This window comes from Cherax quadricarinatus, chromosome 33 (assembly GCF_038502225.1).
Source record: "Cherax quadricarinatus isolate ZL_2023a chromosome 33, ASM3850222v1, whole genome shotgun sequence".
In the NCBI taxonomy this organism is placed as follows: Eukaryota; Metazoa; Arthropoda; class Malacostraca; order Decapoda; family Parastacidae; genus Cherax; species Cherax quadricarinatus.
The window spans coordinates 4,085,337-4,093,326 of record NC_091324.1 but is presented as its reverse complement, the minus strand read 5'-3'; positions in this window follow the sequence as shown (position 1 = coordinate 4,093,326).

Below are 7,990 nucleotides of genomic sequence, written 5' to 3'. Positions count from 1 at the left end.
GTGGGACAGTGAAAGTAGGGGTTTCAAGACATGTGACAGTGAAAGCAGGGGTAACAAGAGGTGGGAGAGTGACAGCAGGGGTAACAAGAGTTGGGACAGTGACAGTAGCGGTAGCAAGAGGTGGGACAGTGACAGTAGGGGTAGCAAGAGAAGACACACTGACAGTAGGGGTACCAAGAGGTGGGACAGTGACAGTAGGGATAGCAAGAGGTGGGACAGTGACAGTAAGGTAGCAAGAAGTTGGACAGTGACAGTAGGGTAACAAGAGGTAGGATAGTGATAGCAGGGGTAGCAAGCGGTAGGACAGTAACAGCAGGGGTAGCAAGAGGTGGGACAGTGAGAGTAGGGTTAGCAAGAGGTGGGACAGTGACAGAAGGGTAGCAAGAGGTGGGACAGTGACAGAAGGGTAGCAAGAGGTGGGACAGTGGCAGTAGGGTAGGAAGAGGTAGGACAGTGGCAGAAGGGGTAGCAAGAGGTGGGAGAGTGACAGTAGCAAGAGGTGGGACAGTGAGAGTATAGGTAGCAAGATGTGGGACAGCAACAGTAGGGTAGCAAAGGTGGAACAGTGACAGTAGGGTAGCAAGAGGGGGGGCAGTGACAGCAGGGTAGCAACAGGTGGGGCAGTGACAGTAGAGGTCGCAAGAGGTGGGAAAGTGACAGTAGTAGAAAGATGTGGGACAGTAACAGTAGGGTTAGCAAGAGGTGGGACAGTGACAGTAGGGGTAGCAAGAGGTGGGACAGTGACAGTAGGGATAGCAAGAGGTGGGATAGTGACAGTAGGGATAGCAAGAGAAGGGACAGTGAGAGTAGGGGTAGCAAGAGGTGGGACAGTGATAGTAGGGACAGCAAAAAGTGGGACAGTGACAGAAGGGTAGCCAGAGGTGGGACAGTGACAGAAGGGGTAGCAAGAGGTGGGACAGTGACAGTAGGGGTATCAAGAAGTGGGACAGTGGCAATAGGGTAGCAAGAGGTGGGATAGTGACAGTAGGGTAGCAAGAGGTGGGACAGTGACAGTAGGGGTAGCAAGAGGTGGGACAGTGATAGTAGGGACAGCAAAAAGTGGGACAGTGACAGAAGGCTAGCAAGAGGTGGAACAGTGACAGAAAGGGTAGCAAGAGGTGGGACAGTGACAGCAGGCGTAGCAAGAGGTGGGACAGTGACAGTAGGGATAGGAAGAGAAGGGACAGTGACAGTAGGGTAGAAAGAGGTGGGACAGTGAAAGCAGGGTAGCAAGAAGTGGGAGTGACAGTAGGGTAGCAAGACGTGGGATAGTGACAGTAAGGTAGCAAGAGGTAGGACAGTGACAGTAGGGGTAGCAAGAGGTGGGACAGTGGCAGCAGGGACAGCAAGAGGTGGGACAGTGACAGTACGGGTATCAAGAAGTGGGACAGTGGCAATAGGGTAGCAAGAGGTGGGATAGTGACAGTAGGGTTAGCAAGAGGTGGGACAGTGACATTATGGGTAGCAAGAGGTGGGACAGTGACACCATCGAAGCAAGAGGTGGGACGGTGACAGTATAGGTAGCAAGAGGTGGGACAGTGACAGTAGGGATAGGAAGAGAAGGGACAGTGAGAGTAGGGGTAGCAGGAGGTGGGACAGTGACAGTAGGGGTAGCAAGAGGTGGGACAGTGACAGTAGGGGTAGCAAGACGTGGGACAGTGACAGTAGGGATAGCAAGAGGTGGGACAGTGACAGTACGGGTATCAAGAAGTGGGACAGTGGCAATAGGGTAGCAAGAGGTGGGATAGTGACAGTAGGGTTAGCAAGAGGTGGGACAGTGACATTATGGGTAGCAAGAGGTGGGACAGTGACACCATCGAAGCCAGAGGTGGGACGGTGACAGTATAGGTAGCAAGAGGTGGGACAGTGACAGTAGGGTAGCAAGAGGTGGGACAGTGACAGAAAGGGTAGCAAGAGGTGGTACAGTGACAGTAGGGGTAGCAAGAGGTGGGACAGTGACACCATCGAAGCAAGAGGTGGGACGGTGACAGTATAGGTAGAAAGAGGTGGGACAGTGACAGTAGGGTAGTAAGAGGTGGGACAGTGATAGTAGTGGTAGAAAGAGGTGGGACAGTGGCAATAGGGTAGCAAGAGGTTGGACAGTGACAGTAGGGGTAGCAAGAGGTGCGACAGTGAGTGTAGGGTAGCAAGAGGTGGGACAGTGACTGCAGGGTAGCAAGAGGTGGGACAGTGGTAGTAGGGGTAGCAAGAGGTGGGACAGTGGTAGTAGGGGTAGCAAGAGGTGGGACAGTGGCAATAGGGTAGCAAGAGGTGGAACAGCAACAGGTGGGACAGTGAAAGAGGGGTTAGCAAGAGGTGGGACAGTGACAGTAGGGGCAGCAAGAGGTGGGACAGTGACAGTAGGGGTAGCAAGAGGTGGGACAGTGACAGTAGGGGTAGCAAGAGGTGGGACAGTGACAGTAGGGGTAGCAAGAGGTGGGACAGTGACAGTAGGGGTAGCAAGAGGTGGGACAGTGACAGTAGGGGTAGCAAGAGGTGGGACAGTGACAGTAGGGGTAGCAAGAGGTGGGACAGTGACAGAAGGGTAGCAAGAGGTGGGACAGTGACAGTAGGGGTAGCAAGAGGTGGGACAGTGACAGTAGGGGTAGCAAGAGGTGGGACAGTGACAGTAGGGGTAGCAAGAGGTGGGACAGTGACAGTAGGGGTAGCAAGAGGTGGGACAGTGACAGTAGGGGTAGCAAGAGGTGGGACAGTGACAGTAGGGGCAACAAGAGGTGGGACAGTGACAGTAGGGGTAGCAAGAGGTGGGCCAGTGACAGTAGGGTAGCAAGAGGTGGGACAGTGACAGTAGGGTAGCAAGAGGTGGGACAGTGACAGTAGGGTAGCAAGAGGTGGGACAGTGACAGTAGGGTAGCAAGAGGTGGGACAGTGACAGTAGGGTAGCAAGAGGTGGGACAGTGACAGTAGGGTAGCAAGAGGTGGGACAGTGACAGTACAGTGGGTAGCAAGAGGTGGGACAGTGACAGTAGGGTAGCAAGAGGTGGGACAGTGACAGTAGGGTAGCAAGAGGTGGGATAGTGACAGTAGGGTAGCAAGAGGTGGGACAGTGACAGTAGGGTAGCAAGAGGTGGGACAGTGACAGTAGGGGTAGCAGAGGTAGGGTAGCAAGAGGTGGGACAGTGACAGTAGGGTAGCAAGAGGTGGGACAGTGACAGTAGGGTAGCAAGAGGTGGGACAGTGACAGTAGGGTAGCAAGAGGTGGGACAGTGACAGTAGGGTAGCAAGAGGTGGGACAGTGACAGTAGGGTAGCAAGAGGTGGGACAGTGACAGTAGGGTAGCAAGAGGTGGGACAGTGACAGTAGGGTAGCAAGAGGTGGGACAGTGACAGTAGGGGTAGCAAGAGGTGGGACAGTGACAGTAGGGTAGCAAGAGGTGGGACAGTGACAGTAGGGTAGCAAGAGGTGGGACAGTGACAGTAGGGTAGCAAGAGGTGGGACAGTGACAGTAGGGGTAGCAAGAGGTGGGACAGTGACAGTAGGGTAGCAAGAGGTGGGACAGTGACAGTAGGGGTAGCAAGAGGTGGGACAGTGACAGTAGGGGTAGCAAGAGGTGGGACAGTGACAGTAGGGGCAGCAAGAGGTGGGACAGTGACAGTAGGGGCAGCAAGAGGTGGGACAGTGACAGTAGGGGCAGCAAGAGGTGGGCCAGTGACAGTAGGGGCAGAAAGAGGTGGGCCAGTGACAGTAGGGTAGCAAGAGGTGGGACAGTGACAGTAGGGTAGCAAGAGGTGGGACAGTGACAGTAGGGTAGCAAGAGGTGGGACAGTGACAGTAGGGTAGCAAGAGGTGGGACAGTGACAGTAGGGTAGCAAGAGGTGGGACAGTGACAGTAGGGTAGCAAGAGGTGGGACAGTGACAGTAGGGTAGCAAGAGGTGGGACAGTGACAGTAGGGTAGCAAGAGGTGGGACAGTGACAGTAGGGTAGCAAGAGGTGGGACAGTGACAGTAGGGTAGCAAGAGGTGGGACAGTGACAGTAGGGGTAGCAAGAGGTGGGACAGTGACAGTAGGGGTAGCAAGAGGTGGGACAGTGACAGTAGGGGTAGCAAGAGGTGGGACAGTGACAGTAGGGTAGCAAGAGGTGGGACAGTGACAGTAGGGGTAGCAAGAGGTGGGACAGTGACAGTAGGGGTAGCAAGAGGTGGGACAGTGACAGTAGGGGTAGCAAGAGGTGGGACAGTGACAGTAGGGGTAGCAAGAGGTGGGACAGTGACAGTAGGGGTAGCAAGAGGTGGGACAGTGACAGTAGGGGTAGCAAGAGGTGGGACAGTGACAGTAGGGGTAGCAAGAGGTGGGACAGTGACAGTAGGGGTAGCAAGAGGTGGGACAGTGACAGTAGGGGTAGCAAGAGGTGGGACAGTGACAGTAGGGTAGCAAGAGGTGGGACAGTGACAGTAGGGTAGCAAGAGGTGGGACAGTGACAGTAGGGTAGCAAGAGGTGGGACAGTGACAGTAGGGTAGCAAGAGGTGGGACAGTGACAGTAGGGTAGCAAGAGGTGGGACAGTGACAGTAGGGTAGCAAGAGGTGGGACAGTGACAGTAGGGTAGCAAGAGGTGGGACAGTGACAGTAGGGTAGCAAGAGGTGGGACAGTGACAGTAGGGTAGCAAGAGGTGGGACAGTGACAGTAGGGTAGCAAGAGGTGGGACAGTGACAGTAGGGTAGCAAGAGGTGGGACAGTGACAGTAGGGTAGCAAGAGGTGGGACAGTGACAGTAGGGGTAGCAAGAGGTGGGACAGTGACAGTAGGGGTAGCAAGAGGTGGGTGACAGTAGGGGTAGCAAGAGGTGGGACTGTTACAGTCTGGTAGCAAGAGGTGGGACAGTGACAGTAGGGTAGCAAGAGGTGGGACAGTGACAGTAGGGTAGCAAGAGGTGGGACAGTGACAGTAGGGTAGCAAGAGGTGGGACAGTGGCAGTAGGGTAGCAAGAGGTGGGACAGTGGCAGTAGGGTAGCAAGAGGTGGGACAGTGACAGTAGGGTAGCAAGAGGTGGGACAGTGACAGTAGGGTAGCAAGAGGTGGGACAGTGACAGTAGGGTAGCAAGAGGTGGGACAGTGACAGTAGGGTAGCAAGAGGTGGGACAGTGACAGTAGGGTAGCAAGAGGTGGGACAGTGACAGTAGGGTAGCAAGAGGTGGGACAGTGACAGTAGGGTAGCAAGAGGTGGGACAGTGACAGTAGGGGTAGCAAGAGGTGGGACAGTGACAGTAGGGGTAGCAAGAGGTGGGACAGTGACAGTAGGGTAGCAAGAGGTGGGACAGTGACAGTAGGGGTAGCAAGAGGTGGGACAGTGACAGTAGGGGTAGCAAGAGGTGGGACAGTGACAGTAGGGGTAGCAAGAGGTGGGACAGTGACAGTAGGGTAGCAAGAGGTGGGACAGTGACAGTAGGGTAGCAAGAGGTGGGACAGTGACAGTAGGGTAGCAAGAGGTGGGACAGTGACAGTAGGGTAGCAAGAGGTGGGACAGTGACAGTAGGGGTAGCAAGAGGTGGGACAGTGACAGTAGGGGTAGCAAGAGGTGGGACAGTGACAGTAGGGGTAGCAAGAGGTGGGACAGTGACAGTAGGGGTAGCAAGAGGTGGGACAGTGACAGTAGGGTAGCAAGAGGTGGGACAGTGACAGTAGGGGTAGCAAGAGGTGGGACAGTGACAGTAGGGTAGCAAGAGGTGGGACAGTGACAGTAGGGTAGCAAGAGGTGGGACAGTGACAGTAGGGTAGCAAGAGGTGGGACAGTGACAGTAGGGGTAGCAAGAGGTGGGACAGTGACAGTAGGGTAGCAAGAGGTGGGACAGTGACAGTAGGGTAGCAAGAGGTGGGACAGTGACAGTAGGGGTAGCAAGAGGTGGGACAAGTGACAGTAGGGGGTAGCAAGAGGTGGGACAGTGACAGTAGGGTAGCAAGAGGTGGGACAGTGACAGTAGGGTAGCAAGAGGTGGGACAGTGACAGTAGGGTAGCAAGAGGTGGGACAGTGACAGTAGGGGCAAGAGGTAGTGACAGTAGGGTAGCAAGAGGTGGGACAGTGACAGTAGGGGTAGCAAGAGGTGGGACAGTGACAGTAGGGTAGCAAGAGGTGGGACAGTGACAGTAGGGTAGCAAGAGGTGGGACAGTGACAGTAGGGTAGCAAGAGGTGGGACAGTGGTAGGGCAGCAAGAGGTGGGACAGTGACAGTAGGGTAGCAAGAGGTGGGACAGTGACAGTAGGGTAGCAAGAGGTGGGACAGTGACAGTAGGGTAGCAAGAGGTGGGACAGTGACAGTAGGGTAGCAAGAGGTGGGACAGTGACAGTGGGACAGTGACAGTAGGGTAGCAAGAGGTGGGACAGTGACAGTAGGGTAGCAAGAGGTGGGACAGTGACAGTAGGGGTAGCAAGAGGTGGGACAGTGACAGTAGGGTAGCAAGAGGTGGGACAGTGACAGTAGGGTAGCAAGAGGTGGGACAGTGACAGTAGGGTAGCAAGAGGTGGGACAGTGACAGTAGGGTAGCAAGAGGTGGGACAGTGACAGTAGGGTAGCAAGAGGTGGGACAGTGACAGTAGGGGTAGCAAGAGGTGGGACAGTGACAGTAGGGGTAGCAAGAGGTGGGACAGTGACAGTAGGGGTAGCAAGAGGTGGCACAGTGACAGTAGGGTAGCAAGAGGTGGGACAGTGACAGTAGGGTAGCAAGAGGTGGGACAGTGACAGTAGGGTAGCAAGAGGTGGGACAGTGACAGTAGGGGTAGCAAGAGGTGGGACAGTGACAGTAGGGTAGCAAGAGGTGGGACAGTGACAGTAGGGTAGCAAGAGGTGGGACAGTGACAGTAGGGGTAGCAAGAGGTGGGACAGTGACAGTAGGGGTAGCAAGAGGTGGGACAGTGACAGTAGGGGCAAGAGGTGGGACAGTGACAGTAGGGTAGCAAGAGGTGGGACAGTGACAGTAGGGTAGCAAGAGGTGGGACAGTGACAGTAGGGTAGCAAGAGGTGGGACAGTGACAGTAGGGTAGCAAGAGGTGGGACAGTGACAGTAGGGGTAGCAAGAGGTGGGACAGTGACAGTAGGGGTAGCAAGAGGTGGGACAGTGACAGTAGGGTAGCAAGAGGTGGGACAGTGACAGTAGGGTAGCAAGAGGTGGGACAGTGACAGTAGGGTAGCAAGAGGTGGGACAGTGACAGTAGGGTAGCAAGAGGTGGGACAGTGACAGTAGGGTAGCAAGAGGTGGGACAGTGACAGTAGGGGTAGCAAGAGGTGGGACAGTGACAGGGGTAGCAAGAGGTGGGACAGTGGTAGCAGTAGGGTGACAGTAGCAAGAGGTGGGACAGTGACAGTAGGGTAGCAAGAGGTGGGACAGTGACAGTAGGGGTAGCAAGAGGTGGGACAGTGACAGTAGGGTAGCAAGAGGTGGGACAGTGACAGTAAGGTAGCAAGAGGTGGGACAGTGACAGTAGGGTAGCAAGAGGTGGGACAGTGACAGTAGGGGTAGCAAGAGGTAGGGACAGTGACAGTAGGGGTAGCAAGAGGTGGGACAGTGACAGTAGGGGTAGCAAGAGGTGGGACAGTGACAGTAGGGGTAGCAAGAGGTGGGACAGTGACAGTAGGGTAGCAAGAGGTGGGACAGTGACAGTAGGGGTAGCAAGAGGTGGGACAGTGGCAGTAGGGGTAGCAAGAGGTGGGACAGTGACAGTAGGGGTAGCAAGAGGTGGGACAGTGACAGTAGGGGTAGCAAGAGGTGGGACAGTGACAGTAGGGGTAAGAGGTGGGACAGTGATAAGTGGTAGGAGGTGGGACAGTGACAGTAGGGGTAGCAAGAGGTGGGACAGTGACAGTAGGGGTAGCAAGAGGTGCGACAGCAAGGGTAGCAAGAGGTGGGACAGTGGCAATAGGGTAGCAAGAGGTTGGACAGTGACAGTAGGGGTAGCAAGAGGTGGGACAGTGGTAGTAGGGGTAGCAAGAGGTGGGACAGTGGCAATAGGGTAGCAAGAGGTGGGACAGTGAGCAA